Here is a 22,052-nt window from a genome sequence, read left to right on the forward strand (position 1 = left end):
CATGCACGCACCCCCCACACACACTAAGACTCCATGTCTCTCTCTCTCACACACACACAAACTAAGACTCCATCTCTCTCTCTCTCTCTCACACACACACACTAAGACTCCATCTCACACACACATGCTCTAGGCGGAGCATTTGTTCCTACCACCCTTCATCCAACCTTACCCGTATGATAAACAATCACCTTTATTTACTTGCATAACAAGGACAAATTCCACTTTACTTTAGTGGTCAGCAAACTTATCATCTATACCCTTATAAAAAAACGAGTTGGCGGTGATGGTGTGCCTGCCATCTTGTAATACAGACAGTATGATCTATATCTCAGGATAGAAAGCAAACTATGATAATTTTGCAAAAGATACCTGCACCTCTCTCCACATCATTATCTCCCGCAACCTCATTGCTCACCAATTGAAAAAGGAATAAGTCTCTGGAACAACCAAGCATGCATGGTGGCAGCTGCCGCCAGCCGACGCCGTCCATCCCCATGCCTACGCCCATTCCGACCACCAGTCACCACCATGCTCCACTCCTCCTCGCCTTATCTCTCATCTTTCATTTTTTCGATGACATTCTTGAGATACCAGTTTTCTGATAAAATTCTCGAGATGTCATTAGTTTTTACACATGGGATTACTCCTGCATGGGTCAATCACAACAGGTGTTTTGTAAAAAAATGCATATTGATGTTCCCTGCAATGCACGAGAATCTTGCTTGTAATTATATAACACAAATCACGAGTAGGAAGTGACATTTTTTTGACACAACCACGTTAACATGGCCACGTAAATCACTAGCTAAAGTAAATACCATTATACTTATATCTCGATGCAAAAGGTTGAGTACATGTCCAAAGAGTAGAGTCGCACACACGCACTCTGTCTCTCAGAATCTCTCTCTCACACACACACCAGTTACGTGACGCCCACTTAAGCAGACACGTATGTTACAATTTGTGCACCCGTGGGTACATGTGATGCTGCGCATTTATTTAAGCCAGAAGGCGAACCCAAATAGTAGCTGCATTCATTCCCCTCCCGCCGCCTCTTCTCTGGTCACCGTCGCCCGGTAGCCATGGGCCGGCCGAAGGTAACAACATACGCCATACTCCCACCGGAGCAGCGCTTTAATATGGAAATTTTAGTGGTCATGCATGCATCTTTTTGTGCTAGCACTCCTATATAAGGGTTGACCGGTCGCTTCCCGCGGACGTGCGCGGGCAGTGGGAGAGGAAGGAGAAGGGAAGCGGGCTGTGGAGTAACGTTTTTTACCACAATTTCTTAGGAAACTGAGTGCAATAATTGAGTAGTTTTGCAAACTACCAGTACTACACCTGAAACGGTTCAAAACCTATACTCCCTTGCCAGCGCGTGCTTCCCGCGTGAAACGGTCAGCATCGCCCTGGAGCGTCAGTGCCGCATTAATGCCCGGCCAGAGCGGAGGCGACCTCTCACTGGCGCCGGCTTTGAAGTGGTGCGACGGCCGAGAGAGCGCCGCTTCCCGGTGCACGTGACTGCTCCGCGTCGAGACTGGCCATAGGCCCTGTTTGGATCCATGGGTTAGAGTTAGTTTGAGCTAGTTGGGGATCAAATAGCCCTAAAGTATCCAAGCATGAGGGTTTAAATTGGAGCAAGTTGCACCGAACCCACCAAAAAAAACTATCCCACCCAAGAGGTGCTAACTGGAGATAGTTCTCATTGGGACCACTGAAAAATCACTTTTCTCTCTCCATGAAGTGCATTTATTGTCAATCTAACCCTGTCACCCAAACACCTCTTTGGCTACAGTTAGTTCAGGGTTAGTCATGAGTTAGTCTAACCTCTAGCTAAGTTAAGAGTATCAAACAGGAGCATTATAGGACATGCAAGTTGCTCAAAGCATACAGGAAAATTCGTACGTGAAATGATTTTTTTCTTTTTGAAAATGGAACGTGAAAGGAATTTTTTTAGAATGCTCTTGGCATGTCACTAACATGTGATAGTTAATCGACCTCAATAGACGGCAGAAACGCTAGCCCGCCGCACTTTGATAGAGACGAGGAGGGAGAAGCAATACGGGCTGCTGGATTACTAGAGATAGGTGTCGCACGGAAGCCAAGAAATATGGTGATAGCGTGGGTTAGCCATGTACTAGTATGATGTAACTACACTGGGCTGCCGTGTTTCGTACTCTTCCATTCCACTGTGGAGATGATTGGTTAATTTTATATCGCTGAATAATATTAAATATTATGAGTGCCTACGCTCCACCACGAGGTTCCTTGCTCCTTCTCGGTCGTCCGGAATATATGTTCTTCCACTCTATTTTTTTGCGTGAGCTTTGTTCATCATTTTTCCAACACGCGAGACATCTAGCATCAAGGTGCACGTGTTATGCAAGGATCGTTCCATCTATATGAAAAACACGTGGGACTGGAACTACGAGACGGACATGTACCCAGGAGCAGGAGTGGACGTACGAACCTGAGTAATGTAGCAAAGTAAGTGAAGTAGAAAGGCACAAATGGTATGAACATGCGTGGCATATAGGGTGTGTTTGGTTGCGTTCTCGTCTCAGCATAGTTGTTCCCTCTTCATGCATGCTCAACTCAACACCCCTATTCATGCATGCTCTCTTCATGCATGCTTCTAGTGTATTTGTGCTAAACTAGTGTGGACTCATGCACCCTCCATACACTCTACCAAACACCCAAAAGTAGGTCGAGAAGGGAACTCTTCGGCGGCATTTGTCTCTTACTGCGTACTACCACTAAACGTTGTACGTGCAATGCACGGTGATGTTATGGAGTAAGTGCCTAAGTACTCTACTACCACTATATTAGTTGGAGGCACATATTAACTTTTATATTCGTTTACGTGTATGCCCCGAGACCTTCCAACTAGATGTGTCTTTCTCTCCAGGTCGCACTTTGTATCGTTCATACCACTAAGTACTACTACGTGTGGTCTCCGACCCAGAAGTGGAAGAAGTGGAGACACTCTACCACGCTGTTTTTTTACACTGGGCTCTACCACGCTGTTCATGTCCCACTCCTTTCGCTGACGTGTGGGACATCCAGCACGTGCCGTGTTTGGCCCCCTTCGTCGTAAGAGTTGAAACGCTAGAATTCATCAAAAATAAAAAAATAATTATAAATCGGCAGTGATACTATTTTTTTTTGCGAACCAATCAGCAGTGATACTATACCACGCGGTTTCCTTGCTCCTCGATATCGGAATGAATACTTCCGTTCGCCAACATGTGGGACGTCGACCATCCTGGTCCACTTGCCATGCACGTAGAACTCCAAGGGAGAGTCACCCAGGTCGTCGCGCCGCAGTAACAATGACTAATGAGCCCTCAAATCACAGGACCACTTCCCACTTTGAAGTTGCTCGGACGAAGGAACCATCATGACTTCGTTGAATTCCGCTTCTTGAAGAAAACTACTGTACCAGCAGTACTGCTAGCTACAGTAGTTACTCCAACAGAGGCCTCCTTTCGTTCATAGGATAGGAATATGAAAATCATAGGAAGTGAGATGACATGCATCTCAATTCCTATAGAGAAAGAGATGCCATTTGATGCTTAGGATAGGAATTTTTTCATTTAGTCTAGGCTAATGTACTGGTAATTTGCTCTAAAAACTACAGTAGTAACTAGTAGTATTGGTACATGCTCGTACTCAGACACAGACACACATACTAACTACTAGTACTACTACATCTCACATGCTGGCCAGACGCCGTCGTTCTCCTTCCCGGCTTTGTCGGTGACACCCCACCGTGCTTGGATCTCCGCCGACCTCTCCGCAGCAGCGCGTGCGTCCTTTTCTTTCTTGCGATGGCGGGCCTCTCTTTTCTTGAGTGCTTTCTGACTTTTCCACTCCCTCTCTGCGGCTTTGGCCGCCTCTTGCTCTACCGCCAATTTGGCCTTGGCATCTTCAAATTCCTCCCACATAGTTGTGAGGTCACGAGCGGCGATGAACTCGGCACGACGGGATGCCATCGCTTCCCTACCATTTTGTGTGCGGTCGTGGGCGGCAAGGAACTCGGCACGGCGGGATGCCATCGCTGCCTTACCGGTTAGTGTGCGGCGCAGTGGCATGAACGACGCTTGGTGAGAGCTCTGGGTGGAGTGGCTAGACAATCGTATAGTGCATTGGTTTCTCAAGAGCTCAAGGACAGAAGACGAAGCAAATTTGGATTCCCCTTCAATCCTGGTCATTTATTACCGAGTAAAATGCATTGGCGGTCATCGAACTTGTCTCGATAGCTCACTTTGATCATTGTATACAAGATATGGTGATTATACGGTCACTAGCTCAGCGTATAGCTCCGTATTTGTCTGGTTGACCAGTCAAACAGTCCGCATGCGCCTCATCAGCTCGTGTTCTTTATCTATCTACGCGGGCCTACCTGTCAATGGAGAAAGAAATACTGTAAAAACCAAAAATAGGCGTATGTGGGGAATCAAACCACAGACTCGGCGCTGCAACACACCCTCGTCAGCCAAATGAAAATGAAATACTTCGCGTCAGACACTCACGCTCATGCTGTCAAAGCATGCTAATGCATGCACGTCACCCTCTAAATCAATGTCCTGCTCATGGCGCAACGCAAACAGCGAGCCCATCACCTGCGCGCCCCGGCGGTGCCTGACATTACTGTTTAGACGTTTGATGGAGGCCTACGCGAACGCCGAGCATGTATTCACCTGGCTCAACACTAACGGTCATACTCGGACCGCCTTGCTCATGTATATCGTCCATCACAACGACAATCTATAAAACAGCCTAAGCTAGAGAGGGTACTATGGTAGTATGGTACGGAGTATGTACTATCATGAGCGACCGATCTTAGTGCCACTGCACACCGAAACCCCTTGCATCGCTAGCGCACGCTTCTCGCCTGAAACGGTCACTGTCTCTCCAGAATGTCAATGCCGCATTCACCGGACTTAACTGCAGGTGCAATTGGTGTGTCACTGATATGCGGGCTAGATGCCCGTTGGGCCCACATGTTAGTAACCCAAATGCATGTGCAGTTAAGTCACTGAAAAAGCGTCCGCACTCACGCCCGACGAACCTACTCCGGCGCCCGTTGTGCATCCGTCTGCCGCGGCTCATTGCCATTCGCCCGCTATATTAACTTGAGCCCCAGCTCCCAGCCATAGCCAAAGACCCACACTTATTCTCCTCCGGTCCCTTCCTTCTGTCGGCACCACTTAAACCATGGCCTCCTGGCACTCTGAAGCTCTCTTGGATGTATTGTCGCAGGAGCAGATGAGGGACACCGGCGGCTCCGCTCCGGGCGCGCTCCAAAGCTCTCTTCGACGTACTGTCGCAGGAGCAAATGAAGGAGATCGCCGCCAGCCCCCCGGTCGCCCTCCACCGCCACGACCACGAAGCCGGCGCGCATGCGCGGGCGCAGCCGGCAGCGAGGATGAGTAGTACACGGTAGGTCGCCGCCGCTCTGGTCCCGGGAAGGCCACCGCTACTCCACTCAGTCGACGCCAAGCTTGGTGGGGTAAACATCGGCGGCCGATTAGCCGCTTGACGGCAACGTGGAGGCGTAAATCTTCATAACCTTGTGCTTCCGAGGAGGAGGTTATCGAGGCGGATGAGGAGGAGGCAAAGGCAATGGCCGACTTTCTCGGGTTCACGGCCGGACATGGTGGTCGGGCGCCGGCGATCGTTTAGATTAGGTTTATAGTAGGTTTTAGTATGGTTTGTGCGAAATATGTAATGAATTTCGTCCAGTTTGTAGGAAAAGTTTTCAAAATGTAATGAATTTCATCCGGTTAATTTGAAATTTGCTTTGTTTGCACGAATTTCGTCTGGTTAGTTCATATAGTTGTCGAAAGGTATGCGTGCAGCATCGGATGGCATCCATCAGTGTCCTCGGACAGATGACGGTGTAAATTTGTGGGCCAGCGCTGGAGATGCCCTAACTATCATGCTATAATCGCTAACAATCCTCCATTATTTTGCAGGGAACAGTTATCCCTCGATCAAAATCAGATCCGCGGTGCTTTGCACTCCTCCCGCGTAAGAGTGTAAACTCTTGCTTACAGAAAAATGGAGCAAGTGGACGGCACTGTAGCACGTCATATCACTCGAACTAGCCCACCTAACGAGCGGGAAAGCACCGCCCTCGTCATTTTGTTCTGGATTTCTATCTATCGATCACGCGAAAATGTTACGCTTCGCAAGTTCTAAAGGAAAAGGCGGCACACTTACGACTCGTACGCGTCGCAACCCCGACAGTCCGGCTCGCACGCCGCTCACTAGAGGGGACATGCGTTGTCTTGCAGTTTCACTGACATGTGGGACCGTAATTGAATAAACCGTCGATAGCCGAAATCTAATCGCTCGGCGGGCGTCGGCTGAGAAGAGAGAAACGGGGGAGGGAGAAGAGATCGCCCGCCCGCCGCGCACGGACTTCAAGAAATATATGGTGATAATGTGAGGTGGGCCATGCTAGAGTCCGGACCACTTCCGGAGCCCGCTCTCACCGCCCTGGCCCCTCAAGACGCCAACTGACTGCCGCATGCATGCATAGCAAGTGGTACTCCTTATGTGGAGGAGAGAGAGGCATTGACAAATTCAAGGAGTGGGCTCTGCAAGAGCCCGTCTCTACACGTGCTCCTAGGTATAAAAAATAATTCTAAAAAAGGCATAAAAACAATTGTGTCTTAAAAAAGAAAGGTAAAAAACATTTGAGAGGAAATAGATAGAGAGAAAGTGAGAAAAAGTTGTAACCTGGGCATTACATGAGGAAGGAGGGAGTGGTGCACATGCCAAGTTCACTGGGCTACCATGTTTCACACTCCTCCATCGTAACAGTGGAGACAATAGCTTTCATCAAAAATAAACAATGAATACTTGTTGCTCGTCCTCTATATCGGAAAGAATACTTTCATTCACCAACATGTGGGACGTCGACCATCCTGGTCCACCTGCCATGCACAAAATTGTCCTGGTGTACCCTGGTCGTATCGCAGGCCCAACCTTTCCCACTGTAAGTTGTTCGGACAAAGGAACCATCATGACTTCGTTGAATTCCGCTTCTTCAAGAAAACTTACTATACCCGCAATACTGCTACCACACGCGAAGACTGGACGGCACTGTACCACGTCATATCACTGAAACCCACTAGGCCAAACTAGCCCGCCTAGGTCATCTATTTTGGAACGGAGGGAGTACGTCTCTACACTGCTATGATTTTGTGTTGCACGTTCTCTGTACTTTTGCTACGATTTTCCTACCCTATGAACCAAATGAGGCCTTGTCGGTGTTCTGGGAACGAGGGTCCCCAGACTTTCCTGCCGGCGGCCTGCGGCGTGGCTCAAGCGGGGGCCCAGCGTGGCCCATCTTCATCAGCTCAAGCTCAAAGACCCCCGCGAGGGGCCAAGCCTCGCGGGGCGGACGACAGGAAGCTTCCTCAGAGGCAGCCTCATCAGGCAGGCTCGCGAGGAGGCGGAGAGATCAAGGCAGGGGTACCTCGCCAGGAACCCGTGACGCAAGCCATGACGATCGAGACCAGGCGGGCGCCGGCCAGCGAAGTGTCCTTGTTTCCTCTTTGGTGCAAAGGGGGCAAGCACAGGCCAAGGCATCAGGCAAAGGTTACCATTCCGGTGCAACGAGACCAAGACGAGCCGGACGGCAGGACGGAGGTCACCGTGGAGCCCAAGACGGCGTCATCGCCAGTGCTTTTGGCAGCCGAAGACCACCTTTGGTCAGGATAACTTGTACTAGATGTTCCCCTTTGAAATGGCCAATTGTTGGCGCCCTTCCCGCTCATTATGTGGGGAGAGGCCCAGGGCCTCTATAAATAGAGCTAGCCACCACATAGTAGACAAGATCTAGACATCTAGGGATCCCTAGAGACATCTAGACACCCCAAGAACATCGAGAGATCTAGTAGAACCCTAACAGAGAGAGAGAGAGAGAGGCGATGAACTCACCCTAGCAGTTCATTGCACCAACTCAAGAACACCTCTCGCGAGGCTGTTCTTCCCTTGTACTGTCCATCATCAGCCCCAGAGGCAATCCACCACACCACACACTAGAGTAGGGTATTACACCACAACGGTGGCCCGAACCAGTATAAACCTCGTGTCTCTTGTGTTGTTCATCATTTTCATCTTAGTTCGCACGAGAGGTTCAGACGTAGATCGGTAGGGGAGAGATCTCCGCGCGCACCCCAGTGTTCGAACCTCAAGGGTCTGCCGGAACCCCAAACCCGACAGGCCTGAATGTATGTCGACTATTGTCTGATCGATCGCCAAGCCTACAATTTTTGGAGCTAGGGCTATTGGTCGATCGACGAGGGATAAGTATAAGCGTACCACGAGCTCATCAGCCCCAACGTTTCTCTTTGGTGAGTGTTTTGCAAGTACTATAGCTCGCACAGTAGCTAGCCTACTAACACTAAGAATCATCAAACAAGCCCTGCTGATATGATAAACAGTTCAAACTTACATCTAAGCATGCCATATATTACATCAAAAAGCTGGTGAGGATACATCTGTTTCCATAACTCGGAGAGGGTTCGCATGATTCATCGCATGATTCACTATCAAACAAAAGTAGCAAGATCCGCCCACACAAGACAGTGCACTAGCCCTAAGATGGTTTGATAACACGCATTGTTCTGGTAATTAAACACAGGGCAATGCAAACTACCCTGAAGGATTAGCGTGACCAACTATTTCTTGTCATCGATCTCTCGGGCAATGACCACAGCACGGACAGCGGCATGGGAATCGATTTCTGGGGCGAAGTCCACAGGACTGACCGCGACATCAGAATCGATCTCTAGGGCGATGTCCACAGGATGGATAGTGGCATCGGAGTCGATCTCCGGGGCGACGCCAACAGGACAAACCACGACATCGGAATCATCAAGGACGTCCACTAGCACCTGCACAACCCTAACATATTAGCAAGCACATTGCAAATAATCGAAAACCACAACTATGGTAATAAGCCATTATTTTTACCTTGTGCAGCTCACCGGGGGACCTCATCCCTCTAGGGGCCATCTCCTCGTCCTCGATGGGGGCCATCACCTTGCCAGGGGAATACTGCTTCTCAACGGCGACTATCTCATCAAACTCGGTCTTGAGCCTCACATAGGTGGCAATCAGAGTTCCTGGGGTAGGCACGGTGGGGCCCTTGCTGTTCTTCCAACATCCTTTGAGGAGTTCGTCCGCCAACGTCCTCAACTCTTTGGCCAGTGCTTGTTTCTTAGAGTTCTTCGTCTCCATGGGTTGGCCCGCCAACATGGTCAACTCGTTGGTCGGTGCTTGCTTACTGGAGATCGCTGTCTCCAGTGGGTTGTCCGCCGGCAACTCTTTGCCTAGTGCTCCAGGATCCATCAATGAACTGACAAATAAAAAGCAATCGAAAGGAAACCACAATCGCAATGAAAACAGGAAAATAATAGGATGTGAGAATCGGTCAGTGCTTTGCAAAAAGAAGATTCTTGGAATGAAAATATAGCAGCATAACTGATTTGCCCACCTTTACTTCGTCGGTACAAAAAAAATGGCAGAAGTGAGTAGCCTGGAGTGAGGTTTTCTTCAAGAATGGGAAGGAAGGTCTTGAATGAGCGTTCCAGTGAAATGATGGTTGCTTCGTCCAGTCAAACTTGGAGGCCACCTTACCACTGCTGGTAAAGGTGTGGGTTTTGTGATATGACGGGTCATGACGGCCACATCGGGGTTACAGGTGAGTCTCGACTGTAGCACCTCGCTGTGATTTGGTGGATGGCACGCGGGCCCGGATGCTTTGAAATCTCCCGCATGTAGATAGAGCGGCTAGTCATATAGGAGTGCTCAATATTGTGCACCACAACCAAGGCGGAGAGGAAAACGAGAGAACTACGTAATTAATGCATGAGTTTAATTAGGGTAGTTTTGTAAAGTACGAGATACATTCCTCCAATCGCAAAATGCCTTGGTTCATGAGATTTGAGATTTGAGCCCTATAAACCGGAAGGGAGGGAGCACTGCACACGGTGTAGTCTAGTCACTTGTTGAAATCTCTAGAAAGGCAAATACTCCTTTCCGGTTTACAGGGCTATACTACTCCCTCCGTCTAGGTGTGTAAGTCATCTTACGAAAACCAAATAGTCCCAAAACACTTAGGCGCGGTGCATTAACTTCTACCTTGTTTCTTGTTTCTTGACATATCAACCAATAAGAGATGAGAGGTGTGCATGCTTTTAATGACTTGCAATGGCTAGTTCATTGCATGCAATGCTATTAATTAGCAAATAACCATTGGTCACCCCAGGAGAAAACGGTGCTAAGCATGTGGACATATGCAGAATGAGTATCAACCAATGGATAATGGAGTTTAATTGTTAAACAATAGCAATTTTGTCTCATGCAACAGCCTGGCTAGTACTCCAAGGATCCGCACCATGCGAGCGTTCGCAACTACCATGTTCGGGTTGCGCCTGGCTCTTCGCCTCTTCGAGAAGACGAACAATGATGTTACTCCTACTTCTACATTATCGAATCCACTGCTGCATGTCCGTCCACCTCGTGCGGGAGGGATAGCATGTAGCGAAAGCTTCTACTTACTGCTCCTGCCTTTGCGTCTATGACAGGTGGGCCCAACAGGTGGTTGGCCCTCCTGTCATGCAGCAAAAGGCAGGTGCAATTAAGGCACTGGAGCTCAGCCCGCGAGGGAGAGGGCGTTGTAGTAATCAAATTTCTCGGTCTTGTATGAGTTGACGTGACACATCAAAGAACTGCACTCGATATAAGTCTTTTTACACATTTCAAATGGGCTACTTCGTATGTAGGAGTAGACATATTCTGCTTCGTATGTAGTCACTTGTTGCAATCTGTAAAAAGACTTATATTTGGAAACGGAGGGAGTACAACGCATGCATGCATGCCCTGACTTTCCTTTTGATACTTGCATGTGTTGATTTGATGCACCTTGCCAAATTTTAACTATAAATTTAACTAACCAAATTTTCATGCATGTCACAAAAATTACGGGGCTGTTTGGATTTTGACTATGTTTGTCTTATGTTGCCACATTATTTTTCCCACACTTTCCACACTTGCCTAACCTGAGTTGCTCAAATTGTTAGACACACTTTGGCTTGCCTAAGGGAATCTTGCCACAATTTTTGTGTCTATGACATGTGGGGTTCACTGCTAATTAAAAAAAATCTTGTCTTAGGTGTGGATAATAAAAAAGTCTTATATTTAGGAACGGAGGGAGTAGAAAATATAAATAATAATGCAAGTTGGGGCAACCCACGTTTCCGCTAATTTTAGCCGTGGGCTCGTTCACAATTTTTACGAGGGGGTGGTTGTTCATTTAATGGAGGGACATGTAGTACCAGACTTGAACGATGCAAAGTGCGACCTGGCACACCGTAACACCACTTGGAACAAGTGGGTAGCTATCTCAAAAAACAATCAACAACTAAAAAAACCGCGACCTGGCATGTAGTAGTACACAATTTTAAACGATTGTTTTGATAGAGTGAAAAAGGAAAACTACCCCACTACATATATATAGGTCGGAGCCTCCGCGCTTGCTTGCTAGGGTTGCTCTATTCACACACTCTCATCCTCTCTAGATCTAAACAAGATAGGGGTAGTAATACTATCTTTCGCCCTTCAAAAATCACTGGCTTTCTATCCTCACCGCTAGTTACAGATCCAGACGTATCCCCTCCGCCGGTGAAGGGGAGGAGGGGCAGTGAGGGAGTCCGGGATTAGGAGGTATTCGGACAGCCGGATTATATCCTTTTGCCGGAATGTTGGACTATGAAGATACAAGATTGAAGACTTCGTCCCGTGTCCGGATAGGACTCTACTTGGCGTGGAAGGCAAGCTAGGCCATACGGATATGTATATCTCCTCCTTCGTAACCGACCTTGTGTAACCCTAGCCCCCTCCGATGTCTATATAAACCGGAGGGTTTTAGTCCGTAGGACAACATACAATCATACCATACGCTAGCTTCTAGGGTTTAGCCTCTCCGATCTCATGGTAGATCAACTCTTGTAATACTCATATCATCAAGAATAAATCAAGCAGGACGTAGGGTTTTACCTCCATCAAGAGGGCCTGAACCTGGGTAAAACATCGTGTTCCCTGCCTCCTGTTACCATCTGCCTTAGACGCACAGTTCGGGACCCCCTACCCGAGATCCGCCGGTTTTGACACCGACATTGGTGCTTTCATTGAGAGTTCCTCTGTGTCGTCACCGTTAGGCTTGATGGCTCCTACGATCATCGATAGCGATGCAGTCCAGGGGGAGACTTTTCTCCCCGGACAGATCTTTGTGTTCGGCGGCTTCGCACTATAGGCCAACTCGCTTGGCCATCTGGAGCAGATCAAAAGTTACGCCCCTGGTGACCAGGTCAGGTTTGGAATCTTAAACTACATGACCGATATCCGCGGAGACTTGATCTTCGACGGATTCGAGCCCCTGCCTTGTGTGCCATGCGGTCACGATGAGTAGGATTTAGCTCTACCATCGGACAGTGTCCAAGAAATCGCACCGGCAGCCGCTCCGACCCTCAATTCGGAGCCAGTTGCGCCATCCATGGACGGGTGGATAGACCCCACCAAGGAGGCCGTATCCTCTGCGGCGATTGAGCCAAATATCGACCTTACCCTTCACGAGAGCCGTGTTGCCAAACTGCCGGATCCTTATCCGGCCACGGACTCTGAACCGTCTACGCCCGTTCCTGTCGAATTCGATTGGGCGCCGGTCATGGAGTTTACCTCCGCGGATATTTTTCAGCACTCGCCCTTTGGCGACATACTGAACTCATTAAGGTCTCTCTCCTTGTCAGGAGAATCCTGGCCGAACTACGTCCGGCAGGATTGGGATGTGGATGACGAAGAAATTCGCCGCCCACCCACCACCCACTTAGTAGCCACTGTCGATGACTTAACCGACATGCTCAACTTCGACTCCGAAGACATCGACGGTATGGACGACGATGCAGGAGATGAACAGGAACCATTGCCCATAGGGCACTGGACGCCCACTTTATCACATGACGTATAAATGGTGCATACACCCAAAGAAAACAATAAGGAGGAACGGAAGGACGCAGCGAAGGGTTGTTCCCTCAAGAAGCAGTCAAAGCAGCGGCCTAAATGCCGCTCCAAATCCCGCTTCGGCAGAAATAACGATCACATAGACCCAGTGATAGGGCAGGGTGAACCATCGCCCGACCAGGGCAACACGGGGAATCAAAACGAACAACCTGACTCCGTCGAAGATAATAGTCCGGATGATACCACACCAAACAGGCGCTAGGAGCAACATAATGCCCACCAAAGGCTTGTTGCCATGGCGAGGAGCCTGAAAAAACAGAAGCAATGGCTCAAGGCTGCACAAGACAAACTCAAAATCAAATGGAGTGAAGTACTCAAGACTACAGCGAAGTACGACAGTAATCGCCACACCAAGAGCTATCCGAAGCGAAAGTTGCTCCCTGAATTTGATGAGGAGGCCTTAGATCCTCCACAATTAAAAAATAAAACAGCCATCCGATCGGATAGACGACCTCATAGCCAACATAAAGTGGCAAACGACGCCGCACATAAACCAGTACGCGATCCGCGTAAGGGCTCGCATCAAAAGGACGGTGCAACTAGATCCATCTATGGACCAGCAAGTGCGCTCCAACATACAATGCAACACAACAAACATCCAAACACCACGGTACACCCAAATACAGGGGTGCCGCACACCCTCTATGTTTCACCAATGAGGTGCTGGATCATGAATTTCCAGAGGGATTCAAACCCGTAAACATAGAGGCGTACGACGGAACAACAGACCCTGGGGTCTGGATTGAGGACTACATCCTCCATATCCAGATGGCTCGAGGAGATGATCTCCACGCCATCAAGTACTTACCCCTCAAGCTCAAAGGGCCAGCTCGGCACTGGCTTAAAAGCCTCCCCGAAAACTCCATCGGAAGCTGGGAAGAGCTCGAAGACACCTTTCGGGCAACTTTTCAAGGGACATATGTCCGACCACCGGATGCAAACAATTTAAGTCATATAACTCAACAGCCCGGTGAGTCAGCCCAAAAACTTTGGAACAGGTTCCTCACTAAAAAGAACCAAATAGTCGACTGTCCGGACGCCGAAGCCTTAGCAGCTTTCAAGCACAGCGTTCGAGACGAATGGCTTGCCAGACACCTCGGTCAAGAAAAGCTGAGAACAATGGCAGCATTAACAAGCCTCATGACCCGTTTTTGCGCGGGCGAGGACAGCTGGTTAGACCGATGCAGCACCAGCGACCCAAGTACATCCGAAGTCAGGGATGGAAACGAGAAATCACGACGCAGCAAGAATAAGCGCCGGAATAAAGAAGACAACCCGAAGAGGATGGCGGTAAACGCCGGATTTAGAAGCTCTCGGCCAAGCCAGCAGAAGCCGCCCTCCAAAGGCAACAAAGACGAACTGTCCAGCCTCAACAAAATTCTGGATCAAATATGTCAGATCCATAGCACCCCTGATAAACCTGCAAATCATACCCACAGAGAATGTTGGGTCTTCAAACAGTCCGGCAAGCTCAACGCCGAACACAAGGGGCAAGATACACCAAGTGAAGATGAGGACGAGCCTCGCAAGAAAAGCACAGGGGAGCAGAAGAAATTCCCACCAGAAGTCAAAACAGTCAACGTGTTACACGTGATAAAAGGGAGAAGCAAAGCGGCACCTTTAGAGGAACACACCCCAGGGCCTATCACCACGGAGCTCCGCCACTGGTCGTCTCAACCAATCACCTTCGACCATCGGGATTACTCGGCAAGTATCTGGCGTGCAGGATGGGCTGCCTTGGTATTAGACCCAATAATTGACAGATACCACTTCACCTCAGTTCTGATGGACGGCGGCAGCAGTTTAAATCTGACATATCAGGACACAGTCCGCGAAATGGGGATAGACCCAACAAAAATTTGCCGCAGGAATGCAACCTTTAAAGGAGCAACGCCAGGCCTAGAGGCTCACTGCAGGGGCTCCCTGCTACTAGAGGTTATATTCGGCTTCCCCGATAACTTTCGCAGCGAAAATTTAACTTTCCACGTCGCTCCATTCCAAAGTGGCTATCAAGCACTACTCGAACGCTAAACTTTCGCTCGCTTTAACGCAATAGCGCATTACGCTTCCCTCAAGCTCAAGATGCCTGGTCCATGCGGCTTCATTACAGTAAATGGAAATATTGAACGCTCCTTGCGCGCCGAAGACGGTGCGGCCGCCTTGGCCGCCGCACACTAAACGGCCTCACCAACTCAAGCATTTGACAGGTCGTTAAGACCACGGACACGGCTAGACGAGTCCGGCTCAGCTATATGTAATTAATACAGGTTTGATGTCTATACCCCTATTACAATACAAGGGGCTCAACGCACGCGCAAAAGTGGCAATAAGGCTCACCTTTACTCATTTTCAACTATATATTGTTTATTTAGTATAACTTAACTTTTGCACGACAACTTTTCAATTAAGTTCCTCTCTTTTTCAGATGACCATCGTGCTACACCCGTCCAGGATACGACACAACGGAGACACAGGCGCAGACGTGCAGTAGGGACCCGCTCCAAGGATTCTTTTTAGATTAAGACACTGTGTAAACCTTTTTTACTGTCTCTTGTTGATACAAATCCATCGAATTCTCAGCACAATTGAGAAGGATGCTGATGTCTTGGCATGTGGCCACGTCAAAATAATGCACGTACCTGGACACAAGGGGCTTCTTACAAAGGGTACTGTTTAGGCCCGGTTTATACCATAAAGACCGAATACCTTAGGGAGTGTTCGGCGTCGCGAGTTTGGCCTTATATGCATCAGCTCCGAATCATTCTCTTTGGTCAAATGTTGGGTTTGCCCGGCTCCTGTGTTTTGGTGCCTTACGTTCCGCTTTATCAGCTAAGGCAGCACCAGGAGAACTACTGCGATTGTGCCCTGGTTCATCCAGACGAGCACCTCAGTAGAGAAAGCCGAAAACTGACTGTCAGGATATAGCGTGAGACTGGTCAACCACTCGATGACCTATTGGAATCTTCGGGATTCCTCCACATTAACGAAGGGCCGTTTCCCGGCTAGGCATGTACGCACCCCGAATCCGGATGAGTGCGGAGCCACCAGGGGCTATATAGTAGCCCCACTGTCAAACTCCTATGGCTAAGTGAAAGTGTCAAAGCATTATAGTCCGGTTGCCTAGTTCGCTGCGCTATCACCTCCTTAATAGGACCAAGACGTTGGATTAAGTGTGAATACGCGTCTTCTGTGAACAACCCCGCATTATATGCGTGGGGGCTAAAGCCGACGACTGCAATCTTTCAGGTTATATACATGTCTACATAAACGGCCGCACAGGAGGCATCACAATACTTTCGGGCAAAAGTATAAATACAGCCTTGATAAATTCAATAAAACGTTGTTTTTACAATGGGAATACATGTCACTCAAACATAACATTCTTCGAGCACTGGGCCTCTATCGAACGAGCGCCCTCAATAACTTCTTCAAAATAGTGCTCGGCAGCCACTCGACCTATGGCCGAACCCTGTGCACGACAGTGGTGGCATCCATCTCCGCCCAGTATGTTTTGACACGGGCAAGGGCCATCCACGAGCCTTCTATGCACGCCGACCTCTTCATCGCACTGATGCGTGGCACCACAACAAGGAACTGCTGCACCAAGCTAAAATAGATGTTCGACTTCAGCCTTTCCGGCCACAAATGATCCACGACAGACCTCATGGCGAGTCCGGACAATCTATTGAGTTTGGCCCATTCGGCAAGCTGATCAATCAATGGAAGCGGACGCTCTGGAACGTTGAATTGTGACCAGAACAGCTTGTCCACTTCATGATCCGTTTGGTCTCGGAAGTATTCGGCCGCGTTGATAGCGCTCGCCGCCAAGTCCAGATATGCGTCGACCGGACTCCACAGCTGATCCAGAGGGGCATACCGCGGATCGCCAAACTTCCTCCACGGCATAAAGGGCTTCCCAGCCACAATGTCCCCGGCTTCACGCAATTCCTCCTTCTTTGCTCTCATTGTAGAGCGGGTGTCTTTGGTCGCCATTATGGACTTTTCGAGGAGCCTTCACCCGGTTTTATTCTTCAAGAAACTGGCAGCGGTCGGCAGTGTATTTTAACTTCACAACCATTTTGGCCATTTTCTCTTTGCTCTCGCTATGCGCGGCCTTCTCGTCTCTCAACTCTTCAGCCGCCTGCAAAGCGGCCGCATTACTACTTCTTGCTTGCTCCTTGGCTCGGGCAAGCTCCGCCCGCAGGGCCTCCACGGTGGCAGCTCTATCTATAGTCACAACATATTAAAGATACTGGCATCACGCTGCTCTTACTATGTGACATTCACTATAAATATCACCTACCCCGTGCCTCGTCAAGCTGCTTGTTAACAAGCTCGATGTCGGCATCCGCCGCATCCAGTCGCCATTTTAGTTCGGCAACCCCATCAGTCCGGCTAGCCACCGGAGCTTCAGACACCTGCACATAATGGCAGTCTGGTTATTACCTGGGACAACGATCCTCTGTTCGCCGCTGTTCTGGACAACAACCAGAGTCTCAGGGGCTACTATCTACACAGGGCGCACCTAAAAATGTGCGGTACTACCACAAATGCATATCATTCCACGTACCTCAAAGCCCGTCAGTAGACTCATAAAGGCTTCATGCAACCCGTTTTCGGTGGACGAAATCCTTTCAATCACCATACACATTAATGTACGATGCTCTTCTGAGATAGTCGCTCGCTCTAGCAGACCCTTCAGTACGTCCGACCGCATACCAGGTGGTGTCGGACTCTTTTGATTGCTCTCTTCAAGAGCCGGATACTGAGGGCTTCGGGTGACCATGGGATTACCTTTTGGACTTGCCGGATCCGGAGTAACTCTCCATGATGACACTTCAAGGTCGCCTGCTTCTTGAGACAGGGAGTCCGGGGGAGGTGTTTCGCTCTCCATCATCTTCGAAAGAAGATCCCCCGAAGACGAGCTCTGCTGAGAAGGGCTCAGATCCGAACTGGCTTCGGTTATCTTCCTCAGAAGTAAGGTAGTATATCTTCACAATTAAGTACTTTTTGATTACTTGCAGCTCGTTAGAGGGCTGATCCCAGACGGACTTTGTGCGGAAAGAGCACCCTCCGAGGCGGGACCCTCTGGTGGAGTTTACTTCTCCCATTTGGAAACTTTGGTTTCCGGATCATCAGAGGTAGTCCTCTTCCTCCCCCGGGGCGAGGGAATGTCAGATTCCTTCCCTTGGTTATCCTCCCTCACGGAGGCGCTCGTTCCCTCGTTTGGAATAGGTAGCGGTGGGGGCCCGCTTTCGCCCTCTTTACTCCCCCTTCATCTTCCTTTGAGGGCATCGGGCAAGGTGCTAGCTCAAGCATATTTTCCAGCACCGGATTGTCCAAGCCTTCGGGAAGGGGTGCCGAACACCGGATCATCTTCGCCTTTGTTATCCAGTCCTGGTCAAAAAGCGATTCTTCAGAATGACGTCATGATGAATGAAAGACAGTGTGTTCGGCTAGAGGATTACTTACTTGGGCCGCGGTGCGGTTGCTGCTCAGGCCCACGTCCTCGGAGGTGTCCGGACACTCTATTTGGGGTCCGAAGAACGACTTGTACATCTCCTCGTGCGTCAGGCCGAGGAAATTCTGAATAGCGTGCGGTCCTTCTTGGTTGAATTCCCACAAGTGGAGGGGCTGGTGTTTGCAAGGCTGGACTCGACGAACCAGCATGAATTGCACTACCATAACCAAACTAAAATCTCCCTCGAAGAGATCTCGGATGCGGCTTTGCAGTATGGGCACATCCTTGGCTGGACCCCAGCTCAGCCCCCTGCTGATCCATGACATCAGTTGTGGTGGAGGGCCCGAGCGAAAGGCGGGGGAAGCTACCCACTTGGCACTTCTGGGAGTGGTGACGTAGAACCACTCCCGTTGCCATAATCCGAACATCTCTGGAAAGGAACCCTTTGGCCACGGAGCTCCAGCGAGCTTGCTTATTAATGCCCCTCCGCACGCTGCATGCTCCCCCTCAACCGTCTTCGGCTTCACATCAAAAGTCTTGAGCCACAGGCCGAAGTGAGGGGTAATGCGGAGGAAGGCCTCACAAAGGACAATAAATGCCGAGTTGTGGAGAAAGGAATCCGGGGCTAGATCGTGGAAATCAAGCCCGTAATAGAACATCAAACCCCTTACGAAGGGATCCAAAGTGAGGCCTAGTCCTCGAAGGAAGTGGGAGATAAACACGACGTCTTCATTGGGTTCGGGAGTAGGGACGACCTGCCCTCGGGCAGGCAGCCGATGCGAGACTTCGGCGGTCAAGTATCTTGCCTCCCTCAACTTCTTGATATCCTCTTTCATGACGGAGGAGGGCATCCACGGGCCCTGGAGGCTGGATCCGGACATGATTGAAGGTCCGAAGCACCTGACCTGGGCTTTGGGTGTTAGAACTCAAGGCGGTGGAAGGATTCGATTGAGCACGGGAGGAAAAAAGTAAAAGCCTTGACCCTTTATAAAGAGGGTGAATATCAAGCGTCCTCCTCGTGGCCGTTTGGGACTTGCCTAAAATCTAGGAGTGCTAGGCACGGTTGGGTTACCCACACCCGTATTGATGAGAATCCCGTAATAAGGGGGACACGATCTCTGCTTTGACAAGACGTGTCAAGAAACTGCCTCGCGTTATGTGCGGGGCTGGTTAAAGAAAAATGGTTCGAATAATCACCGGGCCATGGCATGATGTCCTGTTGCCAAAACGTGTCAGCAGATTAGATTTGTGGAAATATTATTCTCTCTACGCTGGCATGTGGAACTTATTTTGCAGGGTCGGACACTATCCTTGTATTTAGATTTTTCCGTGGTGTATTCGGAGGAGGAACCCGCCTTGCAATGCCGAAGACAACACTACGTGCTGGACTAATCCTCATTGAAGCCTGCTTCAGGGGCTACTAAGGGAGTCCGGGATTAGGGGGTATCCGGACATCCGGATTATATCCTTTTTCCAGACTGTTGGACTATGAAGATACAAGATTGAAGACCCCGTCCCGTGTCCGGATAGGACTCTACCTGGCGTGGAAGGCAAGCTAGGCAATATGGATATGTATATCTCCTCCTTTGTAACCGACCTTGTGTAACCCTAGCCCCCTCCGATGTCGATATAAACTGGAGGGTTTTAGTCCGTAGGACAACATACAATCATACCATAGGCTAGCTTCTAGGGTTTAGCCTCTCCGATCTCGTGGTAGATCAACTCTTGTAATACTCATATCATCAAGAATAAATCAAGCAGGACGTAGGGTTTTACCTCCATCAAGAGGGCCCGAACCTGGGTAAAACATCATGTTCCCTGCCTCCTGTTACCATCCGCCTTAGATGCACAATTTGGGACCCCCTACCCAAGATCCGCCGGTTTTGACACCGACAGGAAGCGTTTAGGCCGTCGTCGACAGCAAGGGAGGAGACCCACTGCTGGCCGCACCGTTATCTCTGGCTGAGCACCGGCACCGGAGGTCTCCGATCCCTTCGTCGTTGCCTGTGGGCGGATCCGGCCTCTCGCCGCCCACCTATCCACATCCCGACGACCTTCAGGTATATCTTCGTTCGAAACCGCCATAGCTCTACTTCCCTAGCTTGCTACATCGCTGCATGTGCATCATTTTCTACCTCTCATCCCCTCTCGATCGGATGGTCCAACGTCACATTTTTCTTCTTCTATTGTTAGAGGTAAAGCTACTTCATGGAGTCGAATCTTGTAGTACTTGGTTCAAACAAGAAATAAAGTGGGGGTGGGGGAATTTAGTATGTACATAGGACTTGGTAGAAACAGGAAGGAAAGGGGTGAAAGTAGTACAGACTGGTCATCCAACCGGTCTCTTGGTCGAAAAGGGAAATATAGGGGTAACGCTGTGCACAGTGGTATGACCAGGACTAGATTTGCTATCCACACATAGGAGTAGGTGGCTAGAGTGAACAAAAATGGGACCAGCCCAGATATGTTTCTTGGATGTTTGTTTCTCGGGGCAACAAACTATGAATCACCACTTTATGCCCCTTCTTTACGTACATGGTGCTGGACTGCTGGTGCACCCACTGTTCTTAATCTAATGTCCCTGGTAAAAATGAAGCCATGCCACTGTTATAAGCTACAACAAGTTTAGCCAAATGTTTTTGCCTGTAATTGTTTGAGACTCTGACTGTTTCCTCTGTGCCTTTTTGTGCAAACAGGGATATCCAATTCACCTGGTTGCTGTTGTGACCTTTTGGTGCACTGCACAAAACTCTTCTTAAAAGAAGTGACTTTTGTGTTGTTTAACTGGAATGTCAGAATGGAACAGTTGGTTCATTTTGGTGGAACTGCACAAAGGGAGATCTGTGTTCCAGTCCTCATCGTCCATATTTGCAACATAACCTTCCTTTAGGTAAGAATGATATTTAATGCATGTGTTTATCTCTATTTTCCGACTGCCATGAGAAAATAATGTTGTTTTTTTACTAGTACACTTGTACTCCCTCACTGACAAAACCAATTCTGAATTAGAAGTCCAATCATGTACTTGGTTTCACCAACTGGTGGGAAGAAAGAGAAACAGAGCATGAAGAGGAAGGAGAAGAAGAATAAACGGTGCCAAGGCGATCATGCTGAAGCCAGAGGCCTCAGGTCGAGGCCATTCAAGGGCTCCGGTAACGACTACCTTACATGTGAGACGATCCTCCAGGGAGCCCTTCCACTTCTGCTGTCTCACTTAATTAATTAGGAGTACTTAAGTACCACTAATTTATTACTGCCTAATTTTCCTGTTGGAGTTAAACAAATCTTTAGTAGGACCCTATGATGAATCATGTACGTGTGTATGTTTGTCTATGGAAGTGAATCATGTGGTGGAGCAAGGAGGGAATATTATTCGTGTCATGACATAATAGTGCTATTGTTTTGCATGTCAATTTTATTGCCATTGGTTCAATGAGGCAATGTTTTGCGTATTGTCCATCATGAATATGATGCTACTGTTTGAGTA

Source organism: Triticum dicoccoides, chromosome 5A, assembly GCF_002162155.2.
Source record: "Triticum dicoccoides isolate Atlit2015 ecotype Zavitan chromosome 5A, WEW_v2.0, whole genome shotgun sequence".
Taxonomy (NCBI): Eukaryota; Viridiplantae; Streptophyta; class Magnoliopsida; order Poales; family Poaceae; genus Triticum; species Triticum dicoccoides.